The sequence below is a fragment of the Marmota flaviventris genome (assembly GCF_047511675.1).
Source record: "Marmota flaviventris isolate mMarFla1 chromosome X unlocalized genomic scaffold, mMarFla1.hap1 SUPER_X_unloc_3, whole genome shotgun sequence".
Lineage (NCBI taxonomy): Eukaryota > Metazoa > Chordata > Mammalia > Rodentia > Sciuridae > Marmota > Marmota flaviventris.
In genome coordinates this window covers 280489-306189 of record NW_027287697.1, presented here as the reverse complement: position 1 = coordinate 306189, position 25701 = coordinate 280489, and the positions used below count along the sequence as shown (strand labels likewise).

At 34.5% G+C, this 25701-nt stretch overlaps 2 pseudogenes; both read left to right on the top strand.

Annotated features, from left to right (window-relative positions):
- The window catches only part of LOC114080115 (fatty-acid amide hydrolase 2-like), a 47302-nt pseudogene extending 27169 nt beyond the window's left edge, over positions 1 to 20133 (top strand).
- A 2303-nt stretch (positions 20134 to 22436) lies between these two features.
- Positions 22437 to 23784, top strand: LOC114080114 (tubulin beta chain pseudogene; annotated as a pseudogene).
- Positions 23785 to 25701: the final 1917 nt, after the last annotated feature.

Below are 25701 nucleotides of genomic sequence, written 5' to 3'. Positions count from 1 at the left end.
GGGTCTTCTAGGTATAAAATCATATCATTGACAAATAGCGTTGAGTTCTTGTTTTCCTATCTGTATCCCTTTTATTTCTTTAGTCTGTCTAATTTCTCTGTCTAGTGTTTCAAGAACTATGTTTATTAGAGGAGATGAAAGAGGGCATCATTGTCTTTAATTTCATTTTGTGAAATGTATTCCCAGGTGTTTTTTTTTAAGGTTTTTGTAGGTGGTATTGTTTCTCTGATTTCTTTACCACAATATCAATTTAGGTGGAATTGTTTTCCTGATTTCTTTTTCATCTATTCTGTTTTTAGAGAGAATGTTTTCAAGTTTTCACCATTTATAATGATATTGGCCTGGGACTTAGCAGTGGTAGCTTTTATGATGTTGAGATATGCTCCTGTTATCCTAGTTTTGTAGTGTTTTGAAAATTAATGGGTGTTGTACTTTTTGAATGCTTGTTCTGAGTCTACTGAGATGATCATATTTTTCTTATCTTTAAGTTCATTGATATGATTAACTATATTTATTGATTTTATTGATTTCCATATGTTGAACCAACCTTGCATCTCTGGGATGAATCCTTTTGATTGTGGTGCACTACCTTTTGTATTTGATTTGCCAGAATTTGATTGAGAATTTTTGCACCCATGTTCATTAGACAATATGGTCTGATATTTTCTTTCTTTGATGTGTCTTCGTCTGGTTTTGGAATCCAGATGACATTGGCTTCATAAAATGAGTTTGGAAGTGTTCCCTCATTTTCTAATTTATGAAATAATTTCAGGTGTATTGCTATTCTTCTTTGAATTTCTTGTAGGTCCTAAGCTTTTCTTGGTTGGCAGGTATCTTCTATTTCAGTGCTTGAAATTGATATGTTTAACTTGTGTATATCATTCTGATTCAGTTTGGGCAAATCATATGACTCAAGAAATTTGTTGATTACCTTCAATATGTTCTATTGTATTGGAGTACAAATTTTCAAAATAATTTATAATTATCTCTGCATTTTTTTGTATCTGTCGTGATATTTGTTTTTTCTCACAGCTGTTAGTAATTTGAATCCTCTGCCTGCTTCTCTTCATTAGCATGGCTAACAGTTTATCCATTTTATTTATTTTCTTCAAGATTTATTTTGTGTTTTGCCATTTTTTTCAATTGTTTCTTTTGTTTTAATTCTATTCATTTTATCTCTGATTTAAATTTTTTCCTGTCTCCTACTGCTTTGGGAGTAAATTTGTTCTTCTTTTTCTAAGGCTTTGAGATGTAATGTTAGGTCATTTATTTGTTGACTTTTTTCTTCTTTTAAGGAATGAATTCCACGCAATGAACTTTCCTCTTAGAACTGCCTGCATAGTATCCCCGAGATTTTGATATGTTGTATCAGTGTTCTCATTTACCTCTAAGAATTTTTTAGTCTCCACTTTGATGTCTTTTGCAACCCATTGTTCATTCAGTCACATGTTATTTAGTCTCTAGGGGTTGGAGTAGCTTTTATTTTATCATTGATTTCTAATTTCATTCCATTATAATCTGATAGAATACAGGGCATTATCTCCAGTTCTCTGTATTTTGTAAGAGTTGCTTTGAAGCATAATATACAGTCTATTTTATTGAATGATCCATGTGCTGCTGAGAAGAAAGTGTATCCACTTGGTGTGGGTTGAAATATTCTATATATGTCAGTTTAGCCTAAGTTATTGATTGTGTAATTGAGTTCTGTAGTTTTTTGTTGAGCTTTTGTTTGAAAGATCTATCCAGTAGTGAAATAGGTGTAATAATTATTGTGTTGTTTTCTATTTGACTCTTGAACTTGAGAAGAGTATGTTTGATGAATGTAGATGCTCCATTGTTTGGGGCATGTATATTTATAATTGTTATATTTTATTGATATATGGTTCCCTCAAATAGTATGAAAGGTCCCTCTTTATCCCTTTTCATTAACATAGACTTATAGTATACTTTAATTCATTTGAGGATGGAGACCCCTGCTTGTTTCCACAGTCCATGTGAGTTGTATGATTTTTCCCAACCTGTCACCTTCAATCTATGAATGTCATTTCCTATGAGATGAGTCTCTTGGAGATAACGTATTGCTGGGTCTTTTTTAAAAACAATCCAATCTGCCAGTCTATTTCTTTTGATTAGTGAGTCTAGGCCATTAACATTCAGGATTATTATTGAGACATGATTTGTATTTCCTGCCATTTTTGTTTATTTTTTTGTTATTTAATTTGACTTGGTTCTGCTTTGATTAGTTTTTCATTTTGTGTAATACATCCTTCTGCTGATTTTCATTGTTGTATTTTATTTCCTCTTCATGGAATATGTTTGTGAGTGTTCTGTTATTTCATTGTAGAAGTATCTCTCCTCTTGTTAAATGTATTCCCAGGTGTTTCATTTTTTAAGGTTTTTGTAGGTGGTATTGTTTCTCTGATTTCTTTATCACAATATTAATTTTAGGTGGAATTGTTTTCCTGATTTCTTTTTTCATCACATTCATTATTGCTGTAAAGAAAAGTTGTTGATTTTTGTATGTTAATTTTATATTCAATTATTCTGATGAATTTACTAATTGGCTTCAGAAGTTTTCTGGTTGAGATTTTCAAATTTTCTAAGAATATCATCATATCAAGTGTTAACAGTGAAAATTTGAATTCTTATATTTCTATTTGTATCTATTTTATTTTATTCTCTTGATTAACTGCTCTCTCTAAAATTTGAAGTATAATATGAAATAGGAAGCTTTTAATTTTTCAGTTTGATGTTGGCTTTGAGTTTGTTACATATAGCCTTTATGAAGTTGAATAAGTTCCTTCTATCCCAAATTTCTTCAGTGTTTTTTAATATGAATAGGAGTGTTAATTTTGTCAATCTTTCTCTGGACCTATTGAGTTAATCATGCGATTTTGTCCTAAATTCTATTTAAGTGATGCATTATGTTTATTTATGTATATTGAAACATACTTGCCGTTTTGTAATTAAGACAACTTGACTATAATGTACTGTCTTCTTAAAGTATTTTCCAGTACAGATTGCTAGCTAATATTTTATTAAGGATTTTTATATATATTTTTAAATTGCTGTCTTTATCATGATGATTTTTTTTATTCATTTGTTTATATGCAGTGCTGAGAATTGAACCCAGTGCCTCACACATGCAAGGCAAATGCTCTACCACTGAGCCACAAACACAGCCCGTGTATTAGTTTTTATCAGATATATTTATTCATAGTTTGATTTCTGTGATGTGTTCTTGTCTGGTTTTGTTATCAGGGTGATACTGGATTAATAGATTGAATTTGAGACTTGCTTCCATTTGTATTTCAAAGAATAATTTGAGGGACATTGGAATTTAATCCTTAAGGTATGATGGAACTTGGTTGAGTCCATCTCGTCCCATGTTTTGTTTGTTGGAGGGCTTTTTACTATTTCTTTAATCTTGTTGCCTGTTATTGATCGATTATATGTGCTGTATTTTCTTTATCCAATTCTGTTAGGTTGTATGTGTCTAGAAAAGTGTGTATTTCTTCTATATTTTGTAATATAGTAGAATATATATTTTCAAAATCATCTCTAATGCCCTCTGGATTCAATAATATGTGTGATGGTATCTTCTTTTTCATCTCAAATTTGATTTAGGCATTGTTTATACAAACATTCCTCTTAGATAAATCTTTATAACATCCAAAATATTTATATATGTTGTATCTGTATTCTCATTTGATTCTAGGATTTTTAAACATTCTGCCCATTTCTTCTATCATCCATTAATCGTTCAAAATTGTGTTGTTATATTTTTCTTTGTTTATGAAGTATCTATAATTTTTCTAGTAACTTATTTCTAATTTTATTCTACAATCATTAGAGAAGTTTCAGGGCATTTTATTCATTTTATTTTTGATAAGACTTTCTTTGTGACCTAATATACTCTCAACTTTGGAAAAAGTTCTATGATCAGCTAAGAAGAGATTAATATCATTCATTGGATGAAATATAATACAGATCATTTGTTTGTTCATTTGGTTTATAAAATATTTAAGACTGCCAATTATTTGCTGAATTTATATCTGGATGATGGATATATTGATGAAAGATGAATGTTGAAATCACCCAATATTTTTGTATTTCAATTGGTCTTAGTCTTAATGAATGGTGTTTGTTTCATATGTAGTTAGTGCACCAAAATTTGGGGAACAAATATTTACAACAATTGTAGATTTTCATATTGTTTCATTTGCCAGTAAGAAATGACCATTTTTGTGTTTTCTGCTTAATTTTGAGTTGATATCTGATTGGGTGTATATCACAGTCATTATGCCTGATTACTTTTAGGTTCCATTAGCACGGAACATTTTTGTCCTGTGTATATCTTTGCCTTTGAAATGAATCTCTTGCAAATAAAATGGCTTTTTCATGTATATTTAATTCATTGTGGCAATCTGTCTTTTAATTGTAGATGAAAACATTTATTCAGTGTTTCTATCAAGATATATTTTTCATCTCCTGCCATCTTTTAATTCTTTGGTCATTTTAGTAATCAAACTTTTTCCTTGTTTAACTGGAATTTTATCCATGTCAATATCTATTGACTTAATTTTTGGGTTGTAAATTTTTTGAGGCATCTTGGCCTGTTTATACATTCTGAGGTCCTAATATGTACATCTACTGAGATGCATTTTGTTCCAGTATTTTGTGAGTTTCCTTTATCTCTTTATGATATATCTTAGGCTAGTGTTTTATTGTAGCCTCAATAATCTGATCTGTGCACACAAAATGGTAATTTAAACCTCCGGTATTTCTTTAAAAGAAAAGAATAATCTCCAGATATAGTTGTAATTTAAGAATAAACCATCTATTAATATATGCTATGAATGTTATTACTAATTATCTCTACAACTCTATTAGCCAAGGACAAATGTTGTGAGAAATAATGTAGAAAAGGTTGAAAATAGTACACATTGAATATAGTATACTGAATTAATTTGAATATGGGCTCCAAAATAATAAGAGGAATAAAACGAGAACAGGGTGTTGTAAGAACGAGAAATGTGAATGGAGATGGAAGGGAAGAAAAGACATGCTAAGAGATTAATAATTAATGAAAAAATATATAAGATCATATAGAACTCTGACAAAACTCATTGTGGAGAGAATCTATGAATCGTTAATACCAAGGAATTAATATCTATCAGAGTTTCAGCTTTCTTTCTGCTGAGGTTTTTGAAATACAGGAATTATTTTCTTAATTTCGATTTTACAATCTCCCAACTGTGAGGGTATTTGTGCAACACAAATGTTTTGCTGTTTTCTGTCTGTGACTCTTGTCTAACCTCATTAGGGAAGTCTGTATGTTTGCCTCTACTTCCTCATTCCCTGGCCATCTCCATTGTTGGAACTTTGTTTCAGAACATACTTCACTCTCAAAATAACTTAGTTATTTTGTTCATTGGTGGGATTGAAAGTCTTGTAAGGGTGAACACCTACTTCACCAGCTACATGTGTAGACTGATCTGGTTTGCATCACATCCCTTGTTTGAAGAGCTTCAGTCTCTGTGCCAAAGAGGGTTAAATGGGATATATCAATCTATCCTTTATCTCCTTCGTTAATTTGTGAAATAATGCAGGGGTTCTCTGATTCTCTATTACCATGATATATCTCAATTATCTCCCATCATCCAATCTCCATCCAGGTTATTGCAGATACCAGACCTTGAATTTCAAATGAAAAATGCCCTTCTCTCGTCTGCAGACCTATCAACTGGTCCTGTGCATTTCTCCCTAGTCTATGTTGCACTCTTAGTCCATACACTCTTATGCTGTGAGTTTGCATTGATCCTGTGAAAAGTAGAGCCTATGTGGAGATTTGGTCTCAGATATTCAAAACAATTATTCCAAGAAAGGAGTAAACAAAATACAAAAGAAAACAAACATAGAGAGTGAAATATGAAAGAAAAAGGCAAATCACAGATAGTCATAGTCTGTCATTCTAGAAGTCAGAAAAAATAGTCATTTCAAGCTTTTATTGCTTCTATATTACAAACAACTAATGAGTTCTGATGTTATGGGGCAGACCACTCAGAAAATGTACTAATCCATTTTGTCTGAATTGGATAGTCTTTATTTAGCCAGCCAACTGGCTGGCAACTGCTCCCAACAGGACCCATAACTATCTCTGCAAGGAACAGCCTTGAGCCTGAGCATTTCAGGGTCTTTAAAGGCAAAACCTACAAAAACCACATCCAGGTTGATGTTGCTTCAAGCAACCAGGTATACAAGAGCTGAAATGAGCAGTTAGTGAAACAATGGAATGGATAAATTTGTATATCCCATAGGAGTTTCCAGGTTGGCATAGCAGCAAGCAAGCAGAAAGGAAGTGGGTCAAAATGACCCTAGTTGAATAGAAATTAGAAAATGGTTACTAACATCTAGACAATCAGTCTCTGACTGGGTACATTGCCCAAGAAAAATGGGAACCAAAGAAAGAACAATTTTACATTTTATAAGAATTGCCATTTTATGTTGCCAAACATGCTATATTAAGCAACTATTGATAGGTGCAGAGGTGGAGTGTTCCCATGGGAGAAGCATTTCTTACGTGACATGGAGTCTCAGGTAAAATGGAGTCTGTTTAGTCATTCCCCATATAGCCTGGCCCATAACACTGGGAGTTTTTCCACTCAAGAGTGCCAGAACTTTTAGTTGTATTAATCTCACTTCACTGTTCTGAACTTCTTTTCTGCTCATTTTATGAATATGTTGCTCAATACTTTCAGCTTGTTTGAGAGTCAGTTCCCTTCCCACACTGCAGAATTCCCAGTGCTGCAACCATCTGTTGACTTTATTGTCTTTCTATTCTAAACGTCATTTTGTTTTGTTTTGTTTTGTTTTCAACTGGTTGCTAGCTCACTGAATTTCTTACTGGCATTTTCCCACTGTCTTCCTACATTCATCTGTTGCTAGAAAAATATATATATATTTTTTAATTTACTCTCAGGGAACTGCTACTTGTGGGTTTATAAGATATACCATTTTTTTCTCTTCTCTTTGTAGGATTTTTTAAAGTATCTTAAACAATGCTGACTTAATAGGTATGAATTCTTTTAGTTTATGCGTATCCTGAAAAGTTTTTCTTTCTTTTTCAATTCTGAAGGATAACTTTGCTGGGTTTAGCAGTTTTGGTTAGTAGACATTTTCTTTCAGCGATTGAAACATGTTGTTTTATTTCTATTTGGATTTGGATTTAGAGTTTCTTCTAAGAAATAGAATATTATTCTTGCCTATACAATGGACATGATGTTTCCTTCTGGAGAATTTTAAAATTTTATATTAATTCTGTTTATTTTGCAGTTTAATTATAATATGACGTGGAGTAATATTTTTGGTCTTATTTATTTGGGGATTTTCAAAGCTTCCTGTACCTTGATGACCATCTCATTGCCAAGACTTGGAATTTTTTTCAATTATTTTACTGAGTAGCTTAAGAATGCCATTATCCTGTATCTCTACAATTTTATCAATGCCAATAATTTTTAAGTTTGGTCCCTTAATGTCTCATATTTATTTTATGTTCTGGTCTTTTTTTCTTTCCTTTTCTGAGCATTCAAGTTCATACATTTTCTTCAAGGCCTGAAAAACTGTCTTCTACATAATCTAGTCTATTAATGTGCCTTTCATCTGAGGTTTTTATTTGATAAATTGCATTTTTCATTTACAGATTTTCTGTGTGTTTCTTTTTCATTATCTGTATCTCCTTATTATAATGCTCTTTATATCCTTAGTTTATTTCTTAGATCTTTTTTTAGTACATTGATTATTATCACAATCAACTTTTTTATTTCTTTATCTGTTTTTTCCTATGCTTTGATAACTATGGAATCTGTTATTGAAATGTTATGTACTTTGGGGGGCAGGTTTTTACCTTGTTTTTCTCATATTTCCTGTATTTCTATATTGATTTTTACACACTGGATGGAATGATTACATCATATTCTCGTATGAAGTTTTTAATGTGCTGCTTTATTTTTTCCATGTTGGATATATGTCTAAATGTAAAAAATCCCACTCCACATGATCATACTACTATGTTCCATCACCATCAATGTTTTAGTGGAGATAATAATCCCCGAAATCATATCAGAACAAACACACAAACTAATATACCTCTCATGATTTTGATTTGGACTGTTGCCACAATAGTCATGTATCAAAAGTATGATCCTCAATGCAGCAAGTTTGATAAGTGAGGCTTTTAGGCAATTATTAGGGCTCTGAACCCATTGACAGATTAATCCATAAACCATTGATATCTGAATGGACTATTGAATGGTAACTGTAGGCAGGTGGCTCATGACTTTAAGAGGGAGGCCAGTGGAGGTATATATTTGGAGACTATATATATATATATATATATATATATATATATATATATATATATATATATATATCTCCCCTCCCCTTCCTGTTCCTGTCTTTTACTCTGATTTCGGGCTGTCATATTCCACCATGCCCTATCACCATAATGATTCTACCTTGAAGCCAGCTGACCATTTACTGACTTCTCTGAAAACATGAGCTCAAATAAATCTTTTCTCCTCTAGTTGTTCTTTGAAAGGATTTTGGCCATAATGACAAAAAGCTGACTAATACCATCTACTTAGAAAGGTATTTAAAAGTTTCTGCACAACTCCAGTAATCCAACAGTGGAAAAGGAAATTAATGCTCTAGAAATAGCTGATAAATTAGGTACTAATTAAAGTTCAATTGCTATTGAACTATGTAGTCCATGATAAGGAAAAACCATAAAGAACAGGGGGAAAAGAAAAAAAATAGGGGGATGGATAAACAGAAAAAGATAATGCAAGAAGAAAAAGACATATCACAGATGAAAGAGTATAAATATGAACACAGATAATAAACATAGAAAGACTAAATATGATTAATGTTTTAAAACATTAAAAGAAACATAGAATTAGATTAAGGCTTTTGATATTAAATGATAGAGGGATATCTATCAAATCAATACAGAAAATATTGCTATGAAATCAAATCCTGGCATTAGAGTTTTAAGTCATATCATGCTGAACATTTGAGATGGAGACATTTTGGGAGACCTTCCAGATTTGTATTTCATCAGCTTTGGGGAAGATTATTAAATGCCCACATCTTCTATCTTTATCTCTATGTTTCTTAGTTCCTGGAGATAGAAACCTAACCAGCCCACTTCAGATGCAAATATAGGAGGCTCCCTCAATTTTTTGGTTTTTACAGGCACCATAGCTTTTTTGGAGGGTCAGAGGAAACTATGACAAGTTGTTTGTGGGTTAGCATTCATGTCCCTTCTTCATTGATGTTGCAGATTTGGTGAACCTCTAAAAATGTTTTGTATGCCTGGAGTTGTCAAAACAGATGTGAGCTCATCTGTGTAGATTTTGGGATGCTTGGGGAATGGCAGATAACATCACATCAGTTCAGTAGCCCAGTGGTAATGTTGTTGGGTGTCCATTTGGAGGTATGTGGCAGCTGTTCTCAACACTTGTGTTGATGGGTCTGCATCTGGGCATGCAGTCACCAGCATCTGTGCAGCACATATCTACAGGTTACCTACATGGTGCATGTGGCAGTGTTCGACCACATGCAGCTTCTGCTGGCTTCTGGGGCCTTTGTGCCAGTGGATGTGTCTGAGCAGACTCTGTGGTGCCCAAGATCTGTGAGACACATGTCTGTGAACTGTTTCTGTGGTATGCATTGTGGTGCTTGTTTGCATTTGTCTTCTACTGGCTATTGGGGCTCACTTCTGGTGAGCACTTTATGGTGACTGATATCTGCACTTCAAGTGGCACTGTGGAGACCTGGTGTCTTCTGCAGTCTGTTGTGGCTCATACACCTACGGCAGTAGCTGGGGCCCTTGCTGCCACCCCATGCCATACTCCCTGATCGTAACTTGCTCTCTCTTCCACTCCATGCCACTCCCCTTGTCCATGAACATATTACTTAGACAGCCCATTTCAAAGGTATTCCCTTTGATAGTATTCTTTGGTATCTGTATTTGGGGTGAAGGCATAAATTTAATGCCTTATAGAAAAGTAGGCTTAGGTATGGTCTCTACAAAAATGGCTGCCTGCTGGTTTTTCACCAGCAAGTTAAGATAAGCTGTTTACTTCTTGCTAAGTGCTTTGCAGTTTCTTCCACAGCTTAACTTGGTCTGGCTTTCTTTTTTTTTCTATTAGTTCTGAAAATTGTCAGTGTGTATTTTTATTTTCCTTCCTTTGCTAAACTTCCCCCAAACCTCCCCTTTCAGAGTCTACATTTTTTTACTTGTTTTCTGTTCCAACAACCAGAGTTTCTGAGTCTCTCCAAAACTCTGACCAGTATTGTGTCTCAGTGCATTCCTCTCTGATCAACTTTTGTCTCACAGCATATTGTAGAGGATGCAGGATTTTGGTCAACTAAGATTTTTGTTCAATTGATGCAGACTCTTCTGCATAATGGAATTCTCATCTATTTCACTGCTAAAAACATGATCAACTAGCCAGTGCTATATGTTCCTGTAAGCCAAAGTATTCTAATTTCTGCTTTGATTTCTTCTAAGAATCTTTTTGGTGGGCATTATGCCCACAAAATCTTTGTCAATTAAGTACTGCCACTTTAACTCTGACACTTGGGGATATAGTTATCCCTATGGAATTTAGTTTTCTAAGTTTAATAGTGGCTCTTACCCTTGTAATTTCTGATTTTCCGAGAAATGTGATCACAGAGCATTTCAAAGTTGTTTCTCACAATTAGTATAGAATAAAAGATCCAAACATTTAGAAATATTAATCAATAGTCCATCTTTACTAAGTTTTTGGTTATTTTACTCTGTAGAATAACAATCCAGGACTGGATTTTTTAATACCAGGGATTTAATTCAGGGGCAGTTAACCACTGAGCACATCCCAAGCACTTTTTGTGTTTTATTTAAAGACAGGGACTGACTGAGTTCCTTAGGGACTGCTAAGTTGCTGAGAGTGTTTTAACTTATGATCCTCCTGCTTCAGCCTTCTGAGCTGCTGGGATTATAGGCATGTGCCACTGCACCCAGCAGACTGGAATTTTAACTTCATTTACCATAGGCTACATTTTGTAGAATATTTTTCTCAACTTTTTTAGAGCCATTTGTAACCCCATGAGCTGTAGTACCATAGCAATACATTTGGCCCATTCCAACTTTATGTCCCTTTTACCATTGTTGTATATATTTATTATCCATTTATATGTCTATACCTTGTATTTTTTTCTATGTAAATTGAAAAACCACGAAGTTTTTTTAGGAGTTTATTGCACCTAAAGGGTCAAAATTTGTGTCTCACCATTATGGGCCTGCTAGGACTTGGATGTAGTTACAGATCTAGAAGCAATAATGTGATCCTGAGGATAATCATCAGTGTCTTACTCCTGCTTATTCTCAAGGATTTAGTTGTATTTGATTTCTCTTCCTGTAATATTATGTCTATAAGCATACACAGTTCTACAGTAACTTTGCAGATCAGACATGATATACCTCCCACCACTCCATTAAATTAAGCAATTTCTAACTCAATTTGCAAAATATGCTACTATTCCTGTCAGTGCTACAAGTCAGGGAAGACAGCAACCAGTCCCTTGGGCTGCCCCAAGACAAACTAGAAGTTTCCAAGCAAGTTCTACTCTTTTACTTTCAAATTGAGAGAGGGTGTAATCAATAATCCAATACCTTCTTCCCAACTGCTCTTTTCCCCGTGCAATGCGGTGGCTAGGGTGAGCAAAAATGCCATAATATTTCCTAGAAATTTCATTGTGTTCTTTTATAGGTATTTTCCTTGTTGCAATTGTTTCTCAATTAGTTCTGGTTATCTCAAAATGTTATATTAGTCTACATGTCATTTTTGGTATTTTTTGTAGGGGAACAAGAACTTAAACCTCCATAGTCTTTCATTTTGCTAACATCAGTATCCAATGGTATAAGTTCTTATCATATTTGTCTATTTTATATTTATTTTATAAGGTAGTGGCCCACCTTGAAAATATTCTAGGTGCCTCAGTTCAACATGTTAAACTGAAGGAAATGAAGTATTATTTTCAATGGTGGATTATAATGAGGTCAACAAAGGGACATGATGGAAAGGTATGTTCACTTTTTTCTTTCTTCTTTCTTTCTATAAGTAATTTTTTATATTCTTTTGCAAGTCATATACTTGAAGACATAGAGAAAATAATAGGAAAAGTAAGAAAAAATGAAATATTTAAAGAAAAGCTTTGATTAGTGAGTGCTATTCTGAGTGCTATTCTGGTATAAGAATATATGATTGTATGATCAAAGAGTAGGCCCATCCCTAATATGGAAGTCAGTTAAGGTTTATGTTTTAATTTTACTTTATATAGGCTAATAGGAGTGTTTTTATAGATTGTGTCAGGCCCAAATTTGAATCACAGGCCACTTCCTAGTTTTGGTATCGGAGGCAGGTTATTTACCTATTCCTCAATAGAGATATAAAATTAGGTAGATACTTATGTTACAGGACTATTATATGGATTAAGAGTATTACTTGTGAATTGTGTGAGATGTAGCAGCCTCTCAATAAGAAGAACTCATGCATCCCTTACTACTTTAAAATATAAATAAAAAGTAACTTGTTTTAAAGAAATAGACATTTTTCTTCATATAAAAATCTTGGAAATGTCCTAAAAGTTTATGTAAATCTGTAAGTGGAGGATGTTTGCCTGAGATATAGGTCAATAATTAGAGTGTTGCATCATAAATAAAGGAAAAGATTAGTAACAAAAAACCCATTCAGGGTCCACTTCCAATCTTTACATTTGGAGTGACCCTTAACATGCATGATGATTATTAAAATTTGTTCTGAAATTTAAAAGCCTCAAAAGACTTAAAGGGAATAAAAATCTGTTATTTTCCTAACTATAATATGATGCCTGACACAGAGCCAGTAGTCATAATCACTCACTAATAAGTTATTTCCTCAGAACAGGAAGAGGGTATAGTTGGTACATGAAGCTTTTAATAAGTAAAAGGGATGTGGACATTTTATGATCCATAGTCTTTATTCCAAGGTATCATCTACCTGTATCTATGTGTGTTTGTCTCTGTCTTCTATTCAGTTGTTCTTTATGTTTGTTTAGGGGTCAGTACCATGCTATTTTTGTTATTATAACTCTGTTATGTAATCTGAGTGATGGTATTGTGATGCCTCTAGCATTTCTCTTCTTTCTCAGTATTGCTTTGATTATTCTGGATCTTTAATTATTCCAAATTATTTTTAAACCTTTCAAAAATTTTGGTCGTAAATGAAAACAATACCTCTATTTTATTTATTTATGTGGTGTGGAGTATCAAACCCAGTGCCCCCACAAATATGAGGCAAGGGCTGTATCACTGAGCCTCAAACCCAGCCCCCAAATAAATATTATAATTTCTTCTAGCTCTGTGAAAAAAGCCATTGTGTCTTTTTTTTTTTTTTTTTTTTTGTGTGTGTGTGTGTGTTTGCATTGATTCTCTATAAGTTGTTTGGTAGTATGGCCATTTTGACAATATTATTTCTGTGTATCCAATAACATTGGAGGTCTTTCCATCTTCTAGGTTCTTATTCAATTTTTTCAGTGTTCTATAGTTTTCACTCTATATGTCTTTCACCTACTTAATTAGATTAATTCCCATGTATTTCATTTGTTTACCTTTTTTACTTTTAAATGTATTGTAATGCATTCTACATAACAGTAGAATGCATTTTGACACATGTAGACAAATGGAGCACAACTTCTCATTCTTCTGGCTGTACATGATACAGAGTCACACTGGTAATGTAATCATACATGTATATAGGATAATAATGTCCATCTCATTTCACTATTCTTCCCATCCTCACAACCATTCCCCTCCCCTCACTCCCCTCTGCACAATCCAAAGTTCCTTCATCATACCAACCCATGCCCCCAACCATGGATTAGCATCTGCTTATCACAGAAAATATTTGGCCTTTGTTTTGGGGAAGGGGGTTGGCTTATTTTGCTTAACATGATATTCTCCAGCTTCATCCATTTACCTGCAAATGTCATAATTTCATTCTTCTTGGAGGCTGAGTAATATTCCACTGTGTATATGTACCACATTTTCTTTATCCATTCATCTGTTGAAGGGCATCTAGTTTGGTTCCATAGTTTAGCTATTATAAATTGAGCTGCTATAAACATTGATGAGGCTGTGTCACTGTAGTATGATGATTTTAATTTCCTTGGGTATAAAGGAGGAGAAAATATTAACCACATGCACCTCAGATAGGATATAAAAAGAACTCAAAAAAGTTAACACCAAAGAAATCAAATAGCCCAATCAATAAATGGGCTAAGGAACTGGACAATTCACAGAGGAAGAAATGCAATTGATCAACAAACATATTAAAAAAATGTTCATCATCTCTCCCAATTAGAGAAATGCAAATCAAAACCCAGTTAATTTTATTTTAATTGGAGTTATTTTAAATGGCATAGTTTTTAAAAATATGTTTTTCAGCAGATTCATTCTCAGTTTATAGAAAAGTGATTGATTATACATGTTGATCTTGTATCCTTCTACTTTACCAAATGTACTTCTAACTCTAGAATTCTTCTGATGAAGTGTCCTGCGTCACTGATTTATAAGATAATGTCATGGGCAAAGAGAGAAATAGATTTCTTTTTTTCCTATTTCTATCCCTTTATGTACATCTTCTGTTTCTTTTTGTTAGTATAGGTAGGAGTTTATCAATTTTGCTTATTCTTTCAAATAAACAATTCTTTGTTTTATTTATACTTTTTATTATTTTTTAGTCTCAATTTCTTTAATTAAAGCTCTGATTTTAATTATTCCCTGTCTTCTGCTCATTCTGGTGGTTTGTTTATTCCTCTTTTTCTATGGCCTTGAAGTCTAAAATTAGATTATTTATTTGGTATCTTTTATTTTTTGATGTAGAAAGTCAGTTCTACAAATTGTCCTCTTATAATTACTTTCATACTGTCCCAGAAATTTTAAAATTTTGTATCACTATTCCCACATATTTCTAAGAATTTTTCACTTCTCCCCTAATTTCTTCTACTGTTTATTCATCATTCAATACAGTGTATTATTAAGTTGCCAGATGTTAGAATGTTTTCTAATTTTTATCATGTTTTTTTATTTTTAATTTTGTTCCATTGAATGAATAAATTCTACTTTGTTTTTTCCTATGATTTGCATTTGTGATCTAAAATAAGATCCATTTTAGAAATTAAATGAGCTGGTGAGAAGAAGGTGAATTTAGTCATAGTTGGATGAAATATTCTGTAAATGTCTGTTAAGTCCATTTGATTAACAATATTTTCAGTTATGAAGAATCTTTACTTAGTTTATGTCTGGATGACTTATTGCATGTTATGAGGGGTGTATTTAAATTACCCAGTATTATAGTATATGGTCCATTAAATTCTTTATATTGGGGAGGGTTTATGTACATAGATGCATCTTTGGGGGTTGCATGAATATTTATAATAATTTTGGTTTTTTTGGATGATTCCTTTAACCTTTATGATGTGACCATCTTTGTCTCTTTTGATTAATTTTCATTTGAAGTTCACTTTATCTGACATGAGAGTAGCTACCCTGCTTAATTTCAGCAAACGTTATCTTTTGCATTTAATCTGTCAATGTCATTCTGAGGTGAGTCTCTTGCAAACAACCTATTTTTGGATTTTGTTTTTTAATCCAACATGCCAATCTATGTCCTTTTATTGAAGAGTTTAGACCATTTACAGTCAGTGTTATTATACATAGATAGGTTTTATTTCCTTCCATTTTGATTTATTTCTATTGGTCAATTCATAATTGATTTTTCTTTAATTAACTCTTCTGGTGCAATTCATCCCTGTGCTTGTTTTCATTTTTATTTTTTATTCTGCATGAAATATTTTATTGTATATGTTTTGTAGTGCAGACTTAGTGTTTATAATTTTTTTATTTGTGTTTCTCACAGGTTTTTCTTTCATCTTTAATTCTGAAGGACAAGTTTTCTGGATGAAGTATTCTTGCTTGGCACCTATTTTCTTTCATTACTGATTTCATTATTATTGCAACCCTCCTAGCTTTTATGATCTGGGCTGAGAAATCAATTGAAATCTGAATTGATCTTCCTCTAAATTTGACTTGCTGTTTTTTCTCTTGTGGCTTTTAAAATTCTAGCCTGATTCTGTATATTAGGCATTTTCATTAAAATGTGTCTTAGAGTCCATGTTTTTTGATCTTGCCTATTTTGAGTTCCACATGGATATTATATTTGGATTCAAATCTCATTCCTACAATTTGAAAAAATTCTAGTATTTCATTGAAAAGGTTGTGCATTTCTTTAGTTTCTATTTTAGAGCCATATCTACATCAATGATTCTTAAATTTTATCTCTTGATATTATCACAGATTTCTTGAATATTCTGTTCATGGTCTCTTAACATCTTTTCTATATTGTCAGCTTTATTTTCAGGATTATATTCTTTTTCTTCAAGTCCTGAAAATCTAGCTTCAAAGTGGTTCATATATTGGTGATGCTATTTATTGATTTTTCAATTTGATTGAGATTTCATTTAAGTTTTTCTCTTTTGTTCTTTTTCATCATCTCTCTTTATTGAAATAATGTTTCACTTCCTGTCTTTTCTCTCTAATTTTTATCCTTACATCATTTTTAGCTCATTGCACAATTTATCTATGAAGTTTCTAAATTCTTTATCTGACATTTCCTCTACTACGGTGTCATTGGAGTAAATTGTCTCTGTGTTCTTCTCAATTTGGGTCATTTTGTTGCTTTTTCATGCTGCTTGTATGTCTACCCATCTGTTGGGATGCTTATTGCTTCTTCTTCTTCTTTTTAAATGGAGTATTTCATGTACTTATTTATCTTCAGTTTTCTCATCTTTGGTGAATATCTAAGTATAGGTACTTTAACTCAATGTGTGTCCTCTGCTATCCTCATTATCACCACCATTTTCCAAGAAGCCACTGACCCCTGTTTAGCACAAACACTTCAGGACAAAGTCAAATACTATTTAACCATATGCAAAAAAATCATGGTTCTGTTCTCCAGTTTATCTATCCCAGGTATAAACTTTATGTAATAAAGTTCTTGACAAAGAAATCAGATGATGATGCTGTGACTAGGAGTACTATTCTCTTTTATGCATTTCTTTCTTTCAAAATCCTAGGATTTCAAAATATTTTACTTTGTGCACAGAATCAGGTTTGTGATTTCTGGGCTAGTCTCCTGCACACATTTTTGTCTTAATCACATGATTTTAGAATTATGTTCTATTTTGAGTAATATGTAAATATTATACATATTAATGGGATTTAGTGTGATATCTAAATACATGCTTATAGTATGAATTGTTAAAATCCAGCCTTCATTCATTCATCCTTCCCACAATACATCCCAATCTCTAATAATCACTACTATACATTCATTAAATCTTTTTAATTACTACCACATAGGAAAGAGAATATGTAGTACTTGTCTTCCTGTTTCTTGCTTACTTCAAATAACATAACTTCCTTCAGTTCAATTCTTTTTCTTGCAAATAGCAGAATTTTTTTTCTTCTTTAATGCTGAAAAATATTTCAGTCTATTTATGTGTACATACATGTGTGAATATACATGTATATGTATAAACTTATTGATTCATCCATTGATGGATTACTAGGTTGATTCCATATCTTAATTATTGTGAATATTGTCAAAATAAACAAGGGCATGTGATCCCCTTGATATGATGATTTTATTTACTTTGATTATGTATCCACAAGTGGGATAGCTGGATAAATGTGGTACATCTATTGCTAGTTTTTTTTTTTTTTTGAGTAGCATCCATAATACTTGTATAAATTTACATTCCCATCAACAGTGTATGAGCATTCTTTTTTTCCTACATACTTGCTAGCATTTGTTTTTGTTGTTGTTGTTGTTTGGTAATAAAAATATAACTATGGAAAGATGATATCACATTATAATTTTGATTCACATTTCTCTGATGGCTAATGATATTGTCTATTGCCGCAGTCCGGCTGCAGCAAAATAACCGGGGGGTGACAAGCAACTTGTATAGACTGATACAGCAGGAGTGGGAGCCGTTTATTCAGGACAGGAGGGGTATTTATACATTCCACACAGCTTATCTTAATTAACATAAACTCGATACAGCAGTCAACCAATAAGGAATCTCCACACTTAATGGCTCACTGGCGTTACTTCACAAACCACTCCCTCTGGCAAAATGCCAGGCGCAATCCAAACTTGTTTACAGACTCTAACATTTCCCCCTTTTGTTTAATTTAAATAATGACCATAGTGGTTTTTACACAAAAACCATAAATAATCTGCTACAAACAGAAGGGGAGGATACAAAATGCCACAATCCCAAGCCAATTGATGGCTTCATGCAAGGAGCCCTTGGAAAAATTATACCAGCAATGACACCATTAGCAAAGATACTGAGTTACAATTTGTTGTAGATTACAGTTTGTTGTCTCAGTCCAGGTAAAGAAGTGTCTCAATAGATTAACTCACAGTCCAGGTAAATCACAGTCCAGGTATGTTCTGCAGGCAGCTAGCTTAAATCACAGTCCAGGTAAGTTCTGCAGGCAGCTAGCTTGATCCGAAGTTTTGTCCGTTTCTCAGCCGAAGTCTCTTCTGGTTCTCAGCAACACTGGAAATTCTTCCACCCTGGTCCTCACCGGCACTGGGACGAAGGCAGGAACTCCGGATGCTGGCTAAAGAAAATTCTGTAGCATTCCACTAAGAAAACAACCTTCTGAACAATTTAATACATTATCTCAAGTTTTTTTTTACATTTTAAATAAGCCTTAATAGTGCTCATTACTCATTAGCCTCCAGGTGTGGGAGAACCATTGTACCTTAGTTATTGGCATTGAAAATGACCAAACTTCAGTGACGAGGGCCATCTTCCGCCTGCAGCGTCCGGGCAGCCCCAGATGGCCCCGGAGAGAGTCCGGGGAGTGTTCTGGACTCAAACTGCCACTGGGCACAGGGAGCAAGAGCCTGCGAGACTGTGCCTCCGGGTCAGGTTTCGATTTGGGCTCTCGCAGTGGCGTCCCGCTCCCCGGGCGGGGAGCAGGGAAGAGCAGGCCGTTGCTGCTTGGAAAGTCCTTGCTGCGTCATGACCTGCTCACACACATGGCAGCCACCGTGACGATTCCCATTCATGCACCCTCCGGTAACGAAAAGTATTTAGTAATAGCATTTTGCTGCAACTTTTTTCCTGATAATCCTTCTTCTGAACTTTCTTTTTCTTTCTGACTAGAGTTCCTGGGCTTTTATCAATACATGCCCTAACTATTCTTGGTTCCACTGGGGTGCCTCCTTCCCTTAGTAATTTACTTCTCACCCCTTCTATATTTTCATCACAAAGACAATACAACATTTTAAGACAAAACAAGACACAAACATACTGTATCAATCTTCTCCATTTTCTCGAATTTGCCATTTTTCCTCTCGCCCTATCTGCCTAGGGATGAGCAGATTTGTTCCCATCCTATCTAGGGACAGGCAGCTTTTTTTTTTTTTCCGTCACTTACCCCTGAGTGTCCCGGGGCTCCCGGTACGGGCCACCATCTGCCGCAGGAGGTGACGAGCAACTTGTGTAGATTGATACAGCAGGAGTGGGAGCCGTTTATTGTAGGACAGGAGAGGTATATATACATTCCATACAGCTTATCTTAATTAACTAGATACAGCAGTCAACCAATAAGGAATCTCCACACTTAATGGCTCACTGGCGTTACTTCACAAACCACTCCCTCTGGCAAAATGCCAGGTGCCATCCAGACTTGTTTACAGACTCTAACATTTGCCAGGCACCATCCTGACTTGTTTACAGACTCTAACAGTCTATTTTTTCATTAACTCTATTTTTTCAGAAAATATTCTTGTGTTTTCTTTCTTACCTAAATCTCAGAAACCTGTAAAATTTGTGGATCTCCTTGGTGACCATGGAAAACAAATTAATCCTCTTTGGGAATTGATCAAATGGTGCTTGGGTTTGTCAGTATACACTGTTACTTCCATTGGTATGTAAATCATCTTCATTTATTTACTTGTTTGATAGATAAAGGAAGAGAAGTTCATTCTACCAAAAATAACCTAATGAGAACCAATCCCAATATTTGAGGAAAGATGCAACATATGGATAACTTTATCCACACTCACCATATTCTAATATATCATTATGTACCAAAAACTGTCCTGTGTATTATATGCCATTCATTTGCTGCAAATTTATTCTGATGTTCTGATGACCATTTTACTGGATTAGAAACCATACATAATGCATAAGCCTACATCACTACCAAGTTAAGTAGTGCTCTTCAAACACGTGTATAATAATTTCTAAATCTGGTGAGAATTTTCTGTATTTTGGATTTCAATATCTCAATGTAAAATTTGTACAATATATTTGACCCTAGAAATAATCCCACTCAATGATATTTTGATGAATCAACTTATAAAATAGTAATCACTGCTCTTGTACAATAAGTTCAGTTCAAAAGCTCACCAAATTAGCATGGTTAATGCACACTTGTTGAACAATTGATGATTGCTGTTATTGCAAGAAATTGTACCTTGAGTACCAAATGTGTACTTCTGGCATGATATATATATGCAATCCCTTTAAATATTCAAGGGAGTTGGATATTGCAGGTATGCTCATTCTTTATATTGAGAAAACTGAAGTGAATATAAATTATTTGAATTACATCAAGCTGACATTTAATCATAACTTTTTCAAAGAGTAGCTTGCTTTATTCTCATTAAGTTATTTATACTGTCAGTTTTTTTATTGTTTTACTCTACAAAATAAGATTAATAAAATTATGTGCTATCTTTGTAATTGAGTGGGTTAAGCGAAATGCTTTTCATTTCATGTGTTCCCAGTTAAATAACATGGTGTACACAAAGAATCTGAGATATACCCAATTCTGAAGGTACTAGAATTTTCTCATTTATTATGGAAGTTGGAAACATGGATCTGAGAACCTAGTAAATATAGAATAAATAGAAACTCTTCATTATTTTTATAATCACATAGTTCTACTTATGAAGTCCCTATTACCAGAAAGTTTTCTATTGTGCCTTTAATGGCTATGTTATTTTGATAGAAACAGAAGAAATTTTAATAAAAAGATAATTTAAAGTACATATTCAAATATTATTTGAAAGAGTTAAGTTTTTTCCAAAAAATCTTGATGGCATGGTAGTCACTAATATTCTCTTCCTTATATGTAGCCATGACAATTCATTTGAGGGAAAGTAGTATACAGACATCAAGTATTTAAATAAATCTTGAATTGTCTTATGGTAGCTTAATTGAAACAAAAAAAAAAATCATGTTTTCTCTCCGTAAATAATATAAAGGGCCCTTTGCAATGGAGACATATCCAGGCTATTATTTGTCATGAAAGAAAATAAAAGCAAAGCAAAATGGTAGCGACAGTGAATTTTTCATAACTTACTTTAGTATTATAACAAGAGATAAAACCTTCAGATGTGGGGGTCTTCTCACTATTCTGGGGTCTCTGAACAGATGTCTTCAACAGTTTGTGGACTCCAATGATAAAATAGGGTGAGAGAGGGGGGCTCCAGGTAGAAAGCTTCTGAGTATTGTATCATAATGGGTAAAAGTGTCATCAAGGTTTCTCCCTCCTTCCCAGGGCTGGCAAGTCCTGAAGTAGGACTATATCAAAGACCTCATGTAAATAGATCAAAAAATTCATGTGCCTTTGCTTAGTAATAAAAATATGTGTAAGACCATAACTTGCCAAAGGAGTCTGAGACTGACTGCTACATCATTTTACATACTGCAGTGCATTAATTATGCACCATGTCTGGTGAAGCTTGCCAGATAAAGCCTTTGTAATTGTTTATGGTTTGGCCTGAAAATCGTACATACCAATTTTGCACTGAAGCTGGACTACAGTAAAACTATCATACACTATATATGATTTTTTTTTCATAAAGATGAACAATACAGCAAGATTTATAATAAGTTATTTGGAAACAACCCAGTGGTGTAATAACAGAGGAATAGGAAATAAATTATCTTTAATGAATATGATAGAATTGTTTTTAATCATTTAAAGCCAAGTTTATGAAAGTGTATAAATACCAAAGGTGATTTTGTATGTTATAATGGTGAGTAGAAGAAGTAAAACTTTTCACATATAGTATGAACTGTATTATAAGATTTAATAGAGAATCTTCCTGCCGTTGAGTTCGAATCTCGCTGCTCTATCCTCCCGGGCATGTTCCTTCTTTCAGCTCACGACCAGCACAGAAAACGAATTACATATTTCCTTGTCCCGACCATACATTGAGGCGAGCAAAAATAAACTAAAATAAATTCTAGCCATGAGGGAAATCGTGCACATCCAGGCCGGTCAGTGTGGCAACCAGATCAGGGCCAAATTCTGGGAGGTGATCAGTGATGAACACCGCATGGACCCCACTGGTACCTACCATGGGAACAGTGACCTGCAGCTGGACTGCATCTCCATGTACTACAATGAAGCCACAGGTGGCAAATATGTTCCTCGTGCTATCCTGGTGGAGCTAGAACCTGGGACTATGGACTCTGTTCGCTCAGGTCCTTTTGGCTAGATCTTCAGAACAGATAACTTTGTTTTTGGTCAGTATGGGGCAGGTAACAACTGGGCCAAGGGTCACTATACAGAAGGGGCTGAGCTGGTTGACTCAGTCCTGGCTGTGGTGCGGAGGGAGGCAGAGAGCTATGACTGCCTGCAGGGCTTCGAGCTCACCCACTCTCTGGGAGGGGGCACAGGCTCCGGAATGAGCTGGCACCCTGCTCATTAGCAAGATCCTGATCGCATCATGAAGAGTATCCTGACCGCATCATGAACACCTTCAGTATAGTACCCTCACCCAAAGTGTCCGATACTGTGGTTGAGCCCTAAAATGCCACCCTCTCCATCCATCATTTGGTAGAGAACACTGATGAGACCAACTGCATTGTCAACGAGGCCCTTTATGGCATCTGCTTCCATACCCTCAAGCTGACCACACCAACCTACGGAGACCTGAACAACCTTGTCTCAGCCACCATGAGTGGTGTCACTACCTGCCTCTGCTTCCCTGGCCAGCTCAATTCTGACCTCCGCAAGTTGGCAGTCAACATGGTGCCCTTCCCATGTTTCCACTTCTTAATGCTTAGCTGTGCCCCTCTTACCAGCCATGGAAGACAGCAGTATTGGGCCCTCACTGTGCCTGAACTCACCCAGCAGGTCTTTGATGTGAAGAATATGATGGCTGCCTGTGACCCCCGCCATGGTCGGTACCTCACCATGGCTGCAGTCTTCCGTGGACAGATGTCCATGAAGGAGGAAGACGAGCAGATGCTGAACGTGCAGAACAAGAATAGCAGCTACTTCGTGGAATGGATCCCCACAATGTCAAGACAGCTGTCTGTGACATCCCACTTCTTGGCCTCAAGATGGCAGTTACCTTCACTGGCAACAGCACACCCATCCAGGAGCTCTTCAAGAGCATCTCAGAGCAGTTCACTGCCATGTTCCACTGAAAGACCTTCCTCCACTGGTACACAGGTGAGGGTGTGGACGAGATGGAGTTCACCAAGGCTGAGAACAACATGAACGACCTTGTCTCCGAGTACCAGCAGTACCAGGATACCACTGCAGAAGAGGAAGAGAATTTTGGTGAGGAGGCTGAAGAGGAAGCCTAAGGCAGCTCCCCCATCACCTCAGGCTTCTCAGAACTCCAGCCTTCTGCTGCCCCTTTCTTCAGAATTTGTGTTAACTGCCTTTTTTTTTTCCTTTTCTTTCCTTTTGGGAGGCATGCAGAACAGTGCCTGACCCATATTAGGTGCTCAATAAATATTTGTTTCTTGAATGTCTCCTCTTTCCACTCTGGCAAACTTAAGTTTCTTCCATGCTGGATTACCCTGCATTTCTTTCTGGTACCTATTTTTCCCATCTGTCCATTTAATATCATCTATTTCCAAAATGATTCTCCCAAGAAGCTGGTTCTTGTCCAGATCCCATTTAGAACTATCCAGGTGCTTTTTGTGGCCACCATCCTAAGGAAAAATAGTACGAGGCAGAAGGTAGCAGCAGGTAGGAATCACTTGTGATGAGGATGGGATTTTTCATTTTAGGACAGTTTTTTTAAAGAGAGGAATCTATGCTTTTACAGTCATTTTTAGTCACTTCCATGTTCCATCTCTCAGCTTCAGAAGAGTTGTTAACAGAATTATTTCCATTTGCAGCCTCCCTCTCAGCTGTCCCGTGTTGTGCTCTCCCTTTGGAGGAATCTGCCCCATTCTGAGAGGTGAATCCTTCCTCTTTCTGCTTCACCTTTCTCACAGTGCATTTCAAAAAAGAGAAGACCAGCCTTTGTCCTGAAGCTTCCAGAATTGCCCTCCCCAACAAAGCCCTATTTTTCAACCCCCTCCAAAGAGTAACATGTCTGATATGTGGAAAGGTATGTACCACCTAAATGTGAGTCACTCCAGAGGAGGGGCAACAGAACCCTTTTTTTAAAGAACATCTCATTTCTTTTACTATTGCTTTTTCCTTCCTACTGTTGATTTTGACCTATCCTACCCTTCAAATTTCTAATTTGTGTTGAACTTGCTGATTTTTTTCATATTGAAAAGATGACATTGCCCCAAGAGCCAAAAATAAATGGGAATTGGAAAAAAAAAAGATTTAATAATTGCACTTAGTACAATTATTACATGAAGTGAAATAATATGCTTATAAATGTTTCACTTGAGAATTATATTTCTGTTTGAGTTTTTATATATGAAATTTATCTGATTTTCTGTGACTTATTTGTCCTTTCATAATGGAGAAAAAAAATTTTAAATATTAAACTTTATCTTAAAACAGAAATATTTAATGTTGAATGCTAAGTATTTTAACATTTATTATGCACTTACAGGGTACTTAATTCGCATGTATCTGTATGAAATTTTATGAAATAACTAAAAACTTGAACATATATTGGATACAATTATGTCAAATAAAATTCTATTATGAAGTATTGCTATGAGGTTTGTGAGTGAAGATTTTTAATACAATATTGAGCTTTTTTTATTGAATCCTAATTATACATAATACCATGATTCACTTTTGTTATTTTTTATTGGTTCTTTTGAGTTAAACATAACAATAAGATTAATTTTGACATAATTATAAAATAATGGAAAATAATTTGGTCTAATTCAGTCACTGGTACATCCCCTTACATTCCCTTCCTCCCTCCCTCCCTCATTCACTTCTGTCTATTCTACTGGATTTTTAATTATTTTTTACAGTTGTTTTTTTCTTTTATTTACTTTTAAGACATTTGTGAAAGCATTTATTTATTTATTTATTTATTTTACTTTTTTGTTTCATTGATTTTATTTTTTAAAAAATCCATGACAGTGGAATGCATTACAATTCTTATTACATATATAGAGTACACTTATTCATATCTTTGTATATATAGTATGTCCATGTCAATTCATGCCTTTATACATATACTTTCTTTTGTTTTTTTGCATTACAATTCTTATTACACATATATATCATAATTTTTCATATCTCTGTTTATATAGAGTGTATGTTGACACCCAAATGGCCTCTTCATATAT